Source organism: Microtus pennsylvanicus, chromosome 11 (assembly GCF_037038515.1).
Source record: "Microtus pennsylvanicus isolate mMicPen1 chromosome 11, mMicPen1.hap1, whole genome shotgun sequence".
Lineage (NCBI taxonomy): Eukaryota > Metazoa > Chordata > Mammalia > Rodentia > Cricetidae > Microtus > Microtus pennsylvanicus.
The window spans coordinates 26,524,745-26,539,282 of NC_134589.1; the positions used below are offsets into that span (position 1 = coordinate 26,524,745).

General features: G+C 49.8%; 1 long non-coding RNA gene across 1 annotated transcript; it reads left to right on the forward strand.

The window, feature by feature from the left end:
- The first annotated feature begins 118 nt into the window (after positions 1–118).
- LOC142860157 (uncharacterized) lies at positions 119–2,602 on the forward strand. Its single transcript, XR_012912304.1, has 2 exons — positions 119–339; positions 2,298–2,602. It is a non-coding gene; the product is annotated as an uncharacterized LOC142860157 (long non-coding RNA).
- The last annotated feature ends 11,936 nt before the right edge of the window (positions 2,603–14,538 follow it).

The window sequence follows — 14,538 nt, forward strand, 5'->3', positions numbered from 1 at the left end:
CACGGTATTGCGAAAGATGTCCTCCAACCTCCAGACTGCCCCCAGGGCTCTGCATGGTGCGTCTAAAGGCAGGGATTCTGTCTATCAGGAATTTAATTGATGTTGTATAATCGGTTTCTCCACCCAAACAAGCTGTGGGCCTTGGCTGCTCCAGTGGCTGCCTCTCAGTGCACACCCTCCCATGTTTAATGAGAAGCAACAGAAAAGAAAAGAAGCTCCATCAAGTCCTACAGTGACTCGTCCCTGTGCTGTGCTCTAAGAGACTCTGAAATGCTCTCACATTTACGCCCTGCCTGGGGAACCAAGACTCAGGCAAGTTATGCAGCTGGACAATATCAGGTGTGGTATAGTCAAATGTATCAAATAACACAGCTTATGCAATGGAATTAGAATTCAGAGAAAGGAGAACTCAACCAGGGCTTGACAAGAGGGGGACGGTGGCATAAAGGACATGAAGTTGAGTTGAGGCACTGTAGAATGAGTAGGAAAAGGGGGTAAGTGACGGTGAACCTAAGAGGCCTCCTGATGTGGGGACTCACTGCGAGGTTCCACAGGGAAACAGAAAGAAAAGGGGCTTGGGATGGAAAGGGGGAAGAGGAAGAAGGGAAGAGAGGGAGGAAAAGAGGGAAGAAGGAAGAGAGAAGGAATGGAGAGAAGGAGGAAGGAAAGAAGGCAGGGATGGAGGGAGGCAAAGAGGGAAGGGTGAAGAAAGAAGAAAAGGGAGGAAAAAGTAAAGAAGAAAGGAAGGAAGAAGGAAATGAGAGGAAGGAAGACTGGGAAAAAATATGGGAGATGGGAAAGGAAGGGACTATTATCTTCCAGCCCCTTTTGAGGAACTTTTTAGAGAAAGGATTTTTTGGTGTAGCCTAGAACTCACTCAGTAGACCAGGCTGCCCTTGAACTCACAGAGCTCTGCCTGCCTCTGCCTCCCGAGTGCTGGGATTAAAGGTGTGCGCCACTGCCACCCAGCAGGTCTCATCCCCCTATGGTGTGACCTGCCCTGTGATTTGGGAAACTCCACACTTAGGGCAGCACTTTGACCATGTGATTTTCCACCCTGTTTCACTGTCCAGCCCCAAACACTTTCACCGCTGCCTTCCCGCTGGCTTTCACGGGCACAGCACCTTCTTCCCCGGCATTCTTGGGAGCTATCACAGTTTCGTGACCAGGAATTCTACCCCTTGGAGACAGTGCCACAAAGTTGCGGGGAGAGACCCAATTATAAGAGGCCCCTAAAAGAGCACCAGGAGACTAGGCCAGCATGTTCTGGCTCCCATCTGCTTCCCAATTATCATGTCTTTTCAAGATGATCCATATGGATGTTGATACTTAAGGAAATGAGAGCGAACAGCTCCAAAGGGTTCTTGCTTATGTTGGTTTAGAGTTGCTTATGTGCCTTCAGAGCAGAGAATATTGAACGGTTCCTAATTTGCCGTGTTGTCTGGGGCAGATAAGCAAGAAGGAGGAATTCGTAGCATCTTGCCTTGGTGAGACAGTTGGAAGACTTTTCTTCTGCTTATCGTGGTTAAACACCCACCCCACGTCAAACAACCACAGGAGGTGTTAGAGTCTTCCTTCAAGGGCAAGTATCACACTGCACACAGGGGAGCCGCCTACCATTGTAGCTAGAGCTAAGGAGAGGGGGTTTCTTTCCCCACAAGATGGCTGCCCTCTGGGTCAGGGCCTGGGTGCTGTTATTTCCTAACTGGGTGAAATGGTAACTTCCGTTGTGTGAAGGGTGTGTGGGCAAGGTGAGCCTGTGCATGGGCACACACGTGATCAATGCCAGACATTAACAATGTGTCTCCCTCAGTCACTCGCCATCTTGGGAGTTTGAAACAGGGTCTCTCACTGAACCTAGAACTCACGGACTTGGCAGGACTGGCTGACCAGTAAACCTCAGACAGCCACTGGGCCGTGCCTCCCCTGTGCTAGGATTACGATGTGGGCCTTCACACGTGGTTTTTTACATAGATGCTGGAGATTGAATTCAGGTCCTCATGTTTGTGTGGCAAGCATTTTACTATCCAAGTCCAGCCTCGAAGGGCTTGTTTTTTTGTTTTGTTTTTTTGTGTTTTGTTTGTTTGTTTGGTTGGTTTTTCAAGACAGTGTTTCTCTATGTAGTCCTGGCTGACCTGGCACTAGCTCTGTAGACCAGGCTGGCCTCAAACTCAGAGATCCTCCTGCCTCTGCCTCCCGAGTGCTGGGATTAAAAGTGTGCACCACCACTGCCCAGTAAGGACTTGTTTTTTAACACAGAAATTTTAGAGTCTAATTTCTGCCCTTGTGTCCTGTAGGGTGCTGACTTCAGGCATGGAGAACAACGTGGTGCCTTCAGGACCGTGCTATGTGAACATCTCGTTAGCATTCCTCCCAGCAAGGCCCTCTCTGTGAGATGAAGAGATGAGGAGGGAAAGCTAAGCTCTGTGGGACCATGGTGGGAGCACATCAGGACTCGGAGAAGCCAGGGGCACCGCTCTGGCGGGCTCTTCACTGCGTTGTCTTCATCAGTATCCATCCTCCCTGGTCAAGCATGGCCCCCACTCCATAGCGGGAGGCCCATCTTCCCCCAACATTAAAAGAGCTACTTTAGTGACTATCATAGGACCTGGTCATAGCCTCTGTTCTTACATATTTGTCAAATGAATTGGCTGTAGATATGGAAAGGAGTCCCTTGGAAAAGTTTCTGGTGGTGTTCAGATGTTGACAGTTATGTTACTGATATTTGTGTGCTGTGGATGGGAAGGGACACTATTGGGGACCTGAAGGGACACTATTGGGGACCTGAACGGACACTATTGGGGACCTGAAGGGACACTATTGGGGATCTGAAGGGACACTATTGGGAATGGGAAGGGACACTATTGGGGACCTGAAGGGACACTAATGGCAGTAAGAATGAAAACTTGTGGCAGAGCCCTGAAAGCCCCCAGAAGCTCATATTGTATCTAATTAACTTCAGGAAACTGTTGTGGTTTTCTTGGATCACCAGTATGAGAAATCAAGCGGGTAGAGGTCTTATAGGCAAAGGGGTGCGTTTGATATGGTGGCGTCACAGTGAGTCTTACGGCGGTCCGACATGGTAGGATGCTCAAGGGATGACTTTCGTAGCTGAAGGATGGATGTTTTGCCTGGGTGGGTGTCAAGACACCGGCAGGAGTTCTAGTGAAACTTGCTTTTCTGTGTGTGAAACTCCAGAGAATTAGCAGACTGCTGGCAGAGGTCGAGCTGGGACAGCCACTGCCAGGGAGGAAGGAGATGTCTCCGGGCTCAACTCAGGAGTTCTTCAAAGAGAAAGAGTTGTCTTTCTCCATCTAGAGAGTCTCCTGAGAGCAGAAAACGTATCTCATATATTGCGCTACAGAGCGAAGTAGCCTGCCTTGCTCACGGTAGCTGGGTAACAAAAGCTAGCTTCAGGAACACACGCAGGCAATGGCTCTGGGAGATGTGGGTCCTGGGAGCGATGGTGGAGGCTGCTGGAGCACTGTTTATCACCTTCCGTCCTCCAGCTTCCATAGCCTACTCATTGACCCACTTTCTCCCTTTAAGCCAGAAGGGGTTTGCAGGGGCCGCTGCTCTTGAAGTGGCATGAGTAAATGGAGAAAGGAGACAGGGCTCCAGTCTGCAGGCCACTGAACCACTCCCTTCCTTCCCCAGTGGGCACCCAGTGGGCCGGAATCCACGTGTTTTGTAGGATTCCACTCAACCCTGTACCTACTCACCAGCCTGCTGTGCACATTCCCTTCCAGCCCTTCTCGCTTTCATCTCACCTCAGCAAGCAGAGACTCGTCACCGCTGTGAGCTGGAGTTAACAAATGTGCACACAACACACGCAGACTCACACAACACACGCGGACACACACGCACCTTTCTCAGTCTATGATCCTTTGTCTGGCCCTTTGCTCCAGGGCCTGGCCCATCTTTATGAGATCTAGGCTCTTCCTATCCCAGGATGCTGAATCTGGCCTCTGATGGACGGAGCTGGGCATTCTGCACGTCCCCAGCCTTGCCTTCCCTTGGGGGCTTGCAGAAGATCCACCCATATGGCAGAACCTTCCAGAGAGACTTGAAACCAGGAGCCTGACCTCATGATGCCCGCAGCACCTGGCACAGAGGGTAACAGCTCTGATGTCCTGGCCCCAGCCCAGTTCTCTCTTCTGGAATCCACACCTTTCCTGACTCTCCTCCAGCCCTACAAGAAAAGCCCCAGCTTGGAGAGAATACGCCTGGCCTTATGAAGGACAAGGGAAGGGAAGAAGAGGTCTCTGCTGAAGGACCTTGACCGACTTATTCCTTGCTCGTGTGTCTCAGTTTCCCCAGGAGAAACTCTGCCCTTGCGTCCATGGTTACAAAGGATCTCAGAACTGCCAGAAACCCTAGTCATGTTGTGTTCCCTGGCTGCCGGGAGCCACCTGCCCCACCCCGTGCTAGCTGATGACGCTTGACAGCCAGGCAGGGTCCTGCAGGATGAAAGTTCCAAGAAACCGGAGCAGGAATAATAATGATAATCATCAACACTGATGGCGTCTTAGCCACCCGGGAATGCAGGGCCCCACGCCCTGTGCCTCACACCCCAGGACACTGCAAGGGCTCCTTTCCCTGCATTTTATTGCAGCGATCCCACACTCTGCCATTCCCAGCCCAACCCATCGGAGTTTCCAACAGCTTCAGTCCAGTCACCAGGCTCATCCGCCACCCAGCTTCCATGGGAAGATTTGGCTTAAGAAGACCAAGCCAACAGTCGAGAAGGACGCCCAGTGCTTGGAACCTCCAGCTCCGGGCTTTCCCAGAGAAGCAAGCCACCTGCCCCTGGCCCCGGGCACTTTCCCACACACCCAGCTGTCTGGTCAGTGCAAAGGCCAGAAGCCTCGCAAGTGCTGGCCATCCGAATCTCTATTTCCGAGTAACTCACCGGCGGGCCCTAGACAAGTTTTGTCTTGGCTTTCATTCATCTAGAAACTTCCCAAGGCTTGTACTGTCATGCGTGAGAAACAGGGGTCTAGGTTGGGGGAGTGTCTCTCATTTCCCACACACATTAGCAACCCTACATTTCTCCCATATTCTGAAGCAACTACCCAGTTTGGCCACACGTGTCCCATGTTTCTCCATTTGTGGGATTGGTTCATTCTCTGGGAATGTCAGTATCTCCTTGTTCAGATTCCCTGACCCTTCAAGGCCCGGCCTTGATTCATGACTCTGTCTGACCCCTGTCCCACTTTGGTTCCTCTTCACCAGAACCTCTCAAGTCCCTTTCCATCTGTGCCATCGTGACCTGCACATCTTAACTTACACACGGATCCTCTGTGCCCTGGCATTTCCTCCGTGTGTGCTGGTACAAGACTTCACAGCCAAGGCATAATAAGCTCAGTGAACATGAGTTGGATAGGAACTGTGGAGAAGAATCATTTCTACCCTGTTAAATTCCTCACGCAAATGTACTTTTAAATGGGATGCATAATTATTTTTACTACAAAATATAAGTGGTGTGGAGAAACAGAAAGAAAGACAGGAACCCCACCCTAACTTCCTTGGCAGGTGGGCTCTAGGTACTTATACCTCCATGAAGACTTCGTCCCCATGGCTTTGATCCCTAGGCGGACACATGCAATGCCTTCTATGGCCAGTCATTGGCCCAGTTCGTTATTGTCTAGAAGGAGGTGGGCTCTTCCTTCCAAAGACAGTTACCCTCTTTCGGCTCCATTTTCCTAAGCCCCAGCAGCCTCCATGCCCCCTAGGAGTCAGGCCACAGGGACCCCTAGATTCATCTGGCTGAGAGATCAAGAGTTGGAGTACTATAGACCCCTGGCCTACATGTTCACTTGAACCCCTTGGAGGCACACACACCCCAGCTGTTAGTGTTGTTAGGAATAGGAACAATAGCTCGGCAACGTCCTGTATTTACCTAATGCTTTTTTCCAGGGAGCTCAACTAATCTTTCCCATCTCCAGAAGGAAGGGAAAAGCTAAGGCGATGAAGGATGAGTGAGCCATTGCAGCCGCGCTCCTGAATACAAGGACCCTTTGTTCTGCATGATACACACAACCCTTAGTGGTTCTGACGTGGAGGGCTGTGGAAAGGCAGCTCCTTCTCTGAGATCCAAGACCCATGATTTAAAAACTTCTGCTGAAATTAAGGTGACAATCTCCCACATCAAGGTATTACATCTTGCTGTTGTTATTTTGAGACAGGGTCTCACTGTGTAGCCCTGGCTGTCCTGGAACTCACTATGGTTTTGAACTCATTGAGATTCACCTGCCTCTACTTCCCGAGCTCTGGCATTAAGGGAATGTGTCACTATGCTTAGCTAAGGTATTATATCTTATCAGCAATAGCATTTGAACATTAACCCTCAATATATAATTATATAATTTATAACATATAATTAATGTGTGTGTATTCAAAAGTTATACGTTTGTGTGCTTGTTAGTAGAGGCTAAAGGAGGACATGGGGAATCCTACTCAATCACTGTCCACGGTATTCCCTCCCTCGAGACAAGGTTCTCTCACTGAACCTGGAGAGCTAGGCTGGTAGTTAGCAAGTGCCAGTGATCCTCCTGTCTCCGCACTGGGGTTACAGGTCCGTGGACTCAGTCACACTCAGCCTTTTACATAGTTGCTGGGATCAAAACTGAGGTCCTCATGCTTTCAAAGCGAATGTACTTACCCCAAATGAGCCTTGTGTAGCTCAGACTGGCTTTACACTCGCTACTGAGTGGAGGCTGGCCCAGACCTCCCGCTCCTCTTGCCTCCACCTCCCAAGGCATGCATCACACCTGGCTCAGTTATTTCTATATTGTACACACAGCCTGCTACCACTAATATCTCAAGCCATAGTATGTATTTGAGGTCAGTCTCATTTTTTAACAATGGCACAGTGGTCCACTTCAAATTCTTCCCTTAATAATGGCAAAAATTATTTTGACCATCTTCCTGTTCCATGTGGATAACACATCATTTTAACATCATAATGGGACTATCGACAAAGACATATGAAGAAGAGGTCAACTTTGCTCTTTCTTTCTTCCTCACCTCACTTTTTTTCTTGTTCCTATCATGCTCCCTTCAGCTCCCATCACGCTCCCATCACGCTGCCTTCACGCCCCCATCACGCTCCCATCACACCCCCATCACCCTCCCATCACGCTCCCATCACGCTCCCATCACACCCCCATCACCCTCCCATCACGCTCCCATCACCCTCCTATCATGCCCCCATCACACTCCCATCACGCTCAGATCACGCCCCCATCACGCTCCCATCACGTTCCCATCACGCCCTCATCACGCTCCAATCATGTTCCCATCACGCCCCCATCACACTCCAATCATGTTCCCATCACGCCCCCATTACCCTCCCATCACGCCCCCATCATGTTCCAATCACGCTCAGATCACGCTCCAATCACGCCCCCATCACGCTCCCATCACGCCCCCATCACACCCCCATCACACTCCCATCACACCCCCATCACTCTCCTATCTTGCCCCATCACGCTCCCATCATGCCCCCATCACGCTCCCATCACGTTCCCATCACGCCCCCATCACCCTCCAATCACGCTCAGATCACGCCCCCATCACGCCCCCATCACGCTCCCATCACGCCCCCATCATGCTCCAATCACGCTCCGATCACGCACCAATCACGCTCCCATCACCCTCCCATCACGCCCCCATCACACCCCCATCACGCTCCCATCACACCCCCATCACTCTCCTATCTTGCCCCATCACGCTCCCATCATGCCCCCATCACGCTCCCATCACGTTCCCATCACGCCCCCATCACCCTCCAATCACGCTCAGATCACGCCCCCATCACGCTCCCATCACGCCCCCATCATGCTCCAATCACGCTCCGATCACGCACCAATCACGCTCCCATCACCCTCCCATCACGCCCCCATCACACCCCCATCACGCTCCCATCACACCCCCATCACCCTCCTATCTTGCCCCATCACACCCCCATCACGTTCCCATCACGCCCCCATCACCCTCCAATCACGCTCAGATCACGCCCCCATCACGCTCCCATCACGCCCCTATCATGCTCCAATCACGCTCCGATCACGCACCAATCACACTCCCATCACGCTCCCATCACGCTCCCATCACGCCCCCATCACGCTCCAATCATGCCCCCATCACGCTCCAATAACACTCCGATCACGCTCCAATCACACCCCCATCACGCCCCCATCATGCACCAATCACGCCCCCATCACCCTCCCATCACCCTGCCTTCACCCTCACCCTCCCATCACGCTCCAATCATACTCCCTTCACACTCCCATCAAGTTTCCACCAAGCTCCCTTCACGTTCCTATCACACTCCCATCTTTTATTTTTTTGTTTTTATTGAGCTATATAATTTTCCTCGCTCCTCTCCCTTCCTATTCCTTCCCCCTCAACCCTCTCCCATGGTCCCCATGCTCCCAATTTACTCAGGAGATCTTGTCTTTTTCTACTTGCCATGTAGATTAGGTCCATGTATGTCTCCCTTAGGGTCCTCATTGTTGTCTAGGTTCTCTGGGATTGTGATTTGTAGACTGGTTTTCTTGTTTTATGTCTAAAAGCCACTTATGAGTGAGTACATATGATATTTGTCTTTCTAGGTCTGGGTTACCTCATTCAATATGATGTTTTCTAGATCCATCCATTTGCCCGCAAATTTCAAGATGTCATTGTGTGTGTGTGTGTGTGTTTCTGCTGTGTAGTACTCCGTTGTGTAAATGTACCACATTTTCCTTATCCATTCTTCAGTCAAGGGGCATTTAGGTTGTTTCAGGTTCTGGCTATGACAAACAAAGCTGCTATGAACATAGTTGAGCACATGTCCTTGTGGCATGATTGAGCATCCTTTGGATATATACCCAAAAGTGGTATTACTGGGTCTTGAGGTAAGCTGTTCCCTAATTTTCTGAAAAATTGCCACACTGACATCCAAAGGGGCTGTACCAGCTTGCATTCCCACCAGCAATGCAGGAGTGTTCCCTTTTCCCCACAATCTCTCCAGCATAAGTTGTCATCAGTGTTTTTGATCTTGGCCATTCTTACAGGTTTAAGATGGAATCTCAGAGTTGTTTTGATTTGCATTTCTCCGATGACTAAGAATATTGAGCATTTCCTTTAGTGTCTTTCAGCCATTTTAGATTCCTCTGTTGAGAGTTCTCTGTCCATTTTTTTAATTGGATTATTTTGTTCTTTTGATGACCAATTTCTTGAGTCCTTTGTATATTTTGGAGATCAGGTGTTAATAGGTGTGTGGATTGATTGATATCTGGGTCTTCAATTCGGTTCCATTGGTCCTCCTGTTTGTTTTTATGCCAATACCAAGCTGTTTTCAGTACTGTAGCTCTGTAGTAGAGTTTGAAGTCAGGGATTGTGATGCCTCCAGAAGTTCCTTCATTGTACAACATTGTTTTGGCTATCCTGGTGTTTTTGCTTTTCCTTATGAATTGAATATTTTCTTTCGAGGTCTGTGAAGAATTTTGCTGGGTTTTTGATGGACATTGCATTGAATCTATAGATTGCTTTTGGTAAGATTGTCATTTTTACTATGTTAATTCTATCTACCCAAGAGCATGTGAGATCTTTCCATTTTCTGGTGTCTTCTTCAATTAACTTCTTTAAAAGATTTAAAGGTCTTCCGCTTGTTTGGTTAGAGTTACTCTGAGATATTTTATGTTATTAGTGGCTATTGTGAAGGGTGATGTTTCTCTGATTTCTTTCTCAGCCCATTTACCATTTGTGTAAAGGAGGGCTACTGATTATTTTTTTTAGTTAATCTTGGAACCTGCTACACTACTAAAGGTGTTTATGAGTTGTAGAAGTTCCTTGGTAGAATTTTTGGGGTCGCTTATGTAAACTGTCATCAGCAAATAGTGAGAGTTTGACTTCCAATCTGTATCCCCTTGATCTCCTTTGGTGTCTTATTGCTCTAGCTAGAACCTCAAGAAGTATATTGAATAGATATGGAGAGATTGGACAATCTTGTCTTGTTCCTGATTTCAGTCCTCACTTTTTTTTCATCTCTGCCTTTCATTATTAAAAAGTGTTTATTCTGTGGTGGTGGTGGTGGTGGTGGTGGTGGTGGTGTGTGTGGGTGGTGGTGGTGGTGGTGGTGGTGGTGTGTGTGTGTGTGTGTGTGTGTGTGGTGGTGGTGTGTGTGTGTGTGGTGGTGGTGGTGGTGGTGTGTGTGTGTGTGGTGGTGTGTGTGTGTGTGTGTGTGTGTGTGTGTGTGGTGGTGTGTGTGTGGGTGGTGGTGGTGGTGGTGGTGGTGGTGGTGTGTGTGTGGTGGTGGTGGTGGTGGTGTGTGTGTGTGTGGTGGTGTGTGTGTGTGTGGTGGTGTGTGTGTGGGTGGTGGTGGTGGTGGTGGTGGTGGTGGTGTGTGTGTGGTGGTGGTGGTGGTGGTGTGTGTGTGTGTGGTGGTGTGTGTGTGGGTGGTGGTGGTGGTGGTGGTGGTGGTGGTGGTGGTGGTGTGTGTGTGGTGGTGGTGGTGGTGGTGTGTGTGTGTGTGTGTGTGGTGGTGTGTGTGTGGGTGGTGGTGTGTGTGTGGGTGGTGGTGGTGGTGGTGGTGGTGGTGGTGTGTGTGTGTGTGGTGGTGTGTGTGTGTGTGGTGGTGTGTGTGTGTGTGGTGGTGTGTGTGTGTGTGGTGGTGTGTGTGTGTGTGGTGGTGGTGGTGGTGGTGGTGGTGGTGGTGGTGGTGGTGGTGTGTGTGTGGTGTTGTGCACACATGTCTGCAGGTGCCAGTGTATACCTGGAGCTCAAATGAGGTTTTTGGGTGGCTTCTACCACTGTCTACCTCATTCTTTTGAGACACGGTCCCTCACTGAACCTGGAGCCACGCTGGTGGCCAACAACTTCCAATGTCCCTCCTGTCTGGGTCCCTCACACACCAAGGCTACAGGAGCCGACAACCATATCTACATCTTTTACACAGGGCCAGAGTTCTAAGCTCAGGACTCCAAGTAGTGTGTATGCTCACCCACTAAGCCATCTCCCCAACCCTCCCTTCTTATGCTTTTTTCTTTTGGAGTGTACTTGTTATTTGTGTGTTCAGGTATACACACAGTGGAGGGGCTTTATGAAGGCCAATGTTTGACACTGGATGTCTTCCTTAGTCACTTTCCACCTTCTTTTTTGAGACAGGGTCTCTCACTAAACTTAGACCTTGCTGATTCAGCTAGACTAGCCTGGCAAGAAAGCGCAGGATTCTCCTGTGCTACCATAACTGGCTTTTTTTGGTGAATTCTGGGGATCAATTCAGGTCCCCAAGCTTGCCTGGTTAGTACATCTCCTCAACCGTGGTTTGTACATCTTAACCTTTCTCTGTTTGTCTTTCCTTCCCTCCCCTCCTCCACTCTCCCCTCCTTGCTTTTAACAGGGTCTCATTATATAGCCCTGGCTGGCCTGAACTTTGCTGTGTAGACCAGCCTGGCCTCACACTTGAGTTCCTCTGCTTTTCCCAAGCAGTGAGAGACCGGGCATGCACCACCATGCCTGGCTTGCCATTTTCTCGTGTGCTAGCATTTTCTGAGTTCAGATGATCTTTATCTGCATTTTTTTGGGCAAGAATCTCTTTAAGGCATTTTTCTATTTTGTAAAGTTTAACTTAGCGCAAACCCAATGATAATACATATGCCGTTTACGATGCAGCATAGACGATGATGTTTGACCATCTTTCTGACTACAGTTATAGAACAAAGGAACCTTCTTGGCCCTGGGATGCTTCCCATCTCCTCTCCCCGGGAGGCTTCATTCGCCATACAAAGCCAGTGACTCCATGTCCTGTGTGCATTAAAATAGTAGTAGGGGCTTAGTGGCAGAGCTATGAGTTATAAACTAATCTCTAAAGGCAGTGATGATGAGGTCTGATAGGGATGGTGGCACATGCATTTAATCCCAGCACTCAGGAGGCAGAGACGGTGGATTTCTATGAGTTTGAGGTCAGCCTGCTCTGCATAGTAAGTTTCAGGACATTCAGGGCTATGTAAGGAGACCCTGCCTCAAAAAAGAAGAATAAGGGACTGGAGAGATGGCTCAGAGGTTAAGAGTATTGACTGCTCTTCCAGAGGTCCTGAGTTCAATTCCCAGCAACCACATGGTGGCTCACAGCCATCTATAATGAGATCTGGTGCCCTCTTCTGATGTACAGGCACACATGCAGGAGGAACATTGTGTACACAATAAATAAACCTTTTAAATAAATAAAGTGAGGATTGCTTAAGTCTGAAGGGAATCTTTTGCACCTATCACTTGCACCTTCTCCACATCTGCCCTCCCCCCGGCCTCCAGATACCTGGCCATCTCAGCCTCCTCCTGCAACTCACCTTTCTAGAAGATTCCTGTAACCCTTCCTCCCGCCTTAATCAGCCTTGTCTCCAGTAACGTGCCTACTACATGTACATCCTGCTGAGGGACCGTACATCATGGAGATTTCTCCTCTCTCCTGTCATCTTTCCAAGTTCCTCTGCTTGCTGAGAGTTTCCTTTTTGTCTTCTTTTGTCTATTGCCTGGCCAAAGCTGGGGCCGTTTGACTTGTTGGCTTCCTTGGCAAAATCTTCTTTGCCTCTCATTTACCCTCCTCAGCTCTACTAGTGAGATCTGTCCGACAAACAGATTTGATTCAGAAGCACCTTCACAACCCCTCCTTTTGCCTCATGCCTGTGCTATAAGGTACAAAAGCTGTTGTCATGGTTACAGCACTGGCGTTCTAACCCAGGGCCTCAAGTGCGTCAGGGGAGGGGATTCTGGCTTTGAACTACACCCTAGCCTCCAAAGTGCAAACTATTCTTATATTTGATTTTTTTTTTTGACACAGGGCTCTCTTTCTCTGTGAAAGACCACCCATTGGCATTAGTGTCTTAAGAGCGCCTCTCCCAGGCTGGAGAGACGGCTCAGTGGTTAAAAGCACTGGCTGCTCTTCCAGAGGTCTGAGTTCAATTCCCAGCACCCACATGGCGGCTCATAACCAGTTACTCTGAAACTCTAGTCCTATAGGACCCAATGCCTTCTTCTGCAGATGTACATGTAGACAAAGCATCCATTCGCATAAAATAAAAAAACTATAAAGAGCTTCTTTCCCACCTGTACTGCCCTCCATGACATGCTCCCTCCCCTTGCAGGGACCAATAGCTTTGATTAGCTCTCTTAATCCTCCCCACGATGGTCCCAGGCCACCAACTACAGCCGGCTACAGAAGCAGGAGAGAGTCAGGCACTGGTCCAAGGTCACACAGCTACTAAGGGAGAGTCAGGCCTCCTGTACCTGAGCCCCAATCCACACCTCTGTGGCACTGACACTGTGCTGCCTGGATTCTGCCATCTGCTTCGCTGGTCTCCCTTCCTCCTAAGGAGTAGGTAAGAGTCCAGGTGAGCTAAACCCCCTTTCCACTCTCCCTGGGGTGGGGGGGAGCTGGTGCCTCCATGGCTCCTTCCTCCCAGACACCATAACGAGGATGACAGGCTCCTCCTCTGGGCCTCCAGTCCCATTGACCTGAAGCTCTCTGCTCGTCCACCTCAAACCTGGCTCAAGGCTTTTCGTGGGGATCTGAACCTTGCTTTCAGTGGACCCAAATCATTGCTCTGGGAGAACCTGCCTGTGTAGCCTGTCCACCGAGGACACTGGCAGAGCGTGCCCCAGAACCTCCACCTGAGCCACCCTCAGCCATTAATAACACCTCGCACTTTGGGGCTTTTTCTCTAGACTGCCTCCCCGCACTTCCTTCCTGTGCTTATTACTCTTTACAACAAGGCTGGGTATTTTTAACCTGAGGTTTCCATCTATCTCTCATCTGTCTGCTGGGGACTGGGCTGAGCGGGGTGCTGGCATGCCGACAGGGCTAGGAGTGTCTGGCCAGTCATCACTGCTGAGACTGGCCTCTGCCCTGACCTCTGAACAGAGCTCTCTCTGGCTTGCTTTTTTTTTTTTTTCCTTTTTTTGTTTCTTTTTGGCTTTTTGAGACAGGATCTCTCTGTAGCTCTTGTAGACCAGGCTGGTCTCAGGCCTAAAACTCACAGAGATCTGCCTGCCTTTGCCTCCCAAGTTCTGGAATTACACCACCGCCCAGCTCTCCCTAGCTTTTGAAATGGCTCTGGGGCAAAGCTTTGGAAACTGCACAGGATACCGGAGAAGTTCACACCGACAGTGCTGGGAAGACTGTCTGTCTGTGCTAGGTAAAGACCAAGGAACACCCGGAACCTCATGCTCAGGCGTCCTTGGATCAGCCACCAGGCTATGTCTCCATCCACTTTCCTGATCTTCACTATGAGCGTGGTCGCCCTTAGGTCTCAAGGACTCGCTCCCCTCTCCCTTCCTCCCTTTGTTCTCCAGTGCTGGGGAGCTGAACCCGGAGCCTTGAGTCTTCTGTGATATAACTCGGAGGGCACCATGCTCCCTCCTGGCCGCTCCCCACATCTGCCTCCATCCTATCTCAGTCCCATCCTGGCACTCCCATCATTTCCTACTGCATCCTCTCTGCCATCCTCACCTGCATGGAGTTCCCCACCCTTCCACACCTGTCTCACTTCTCTG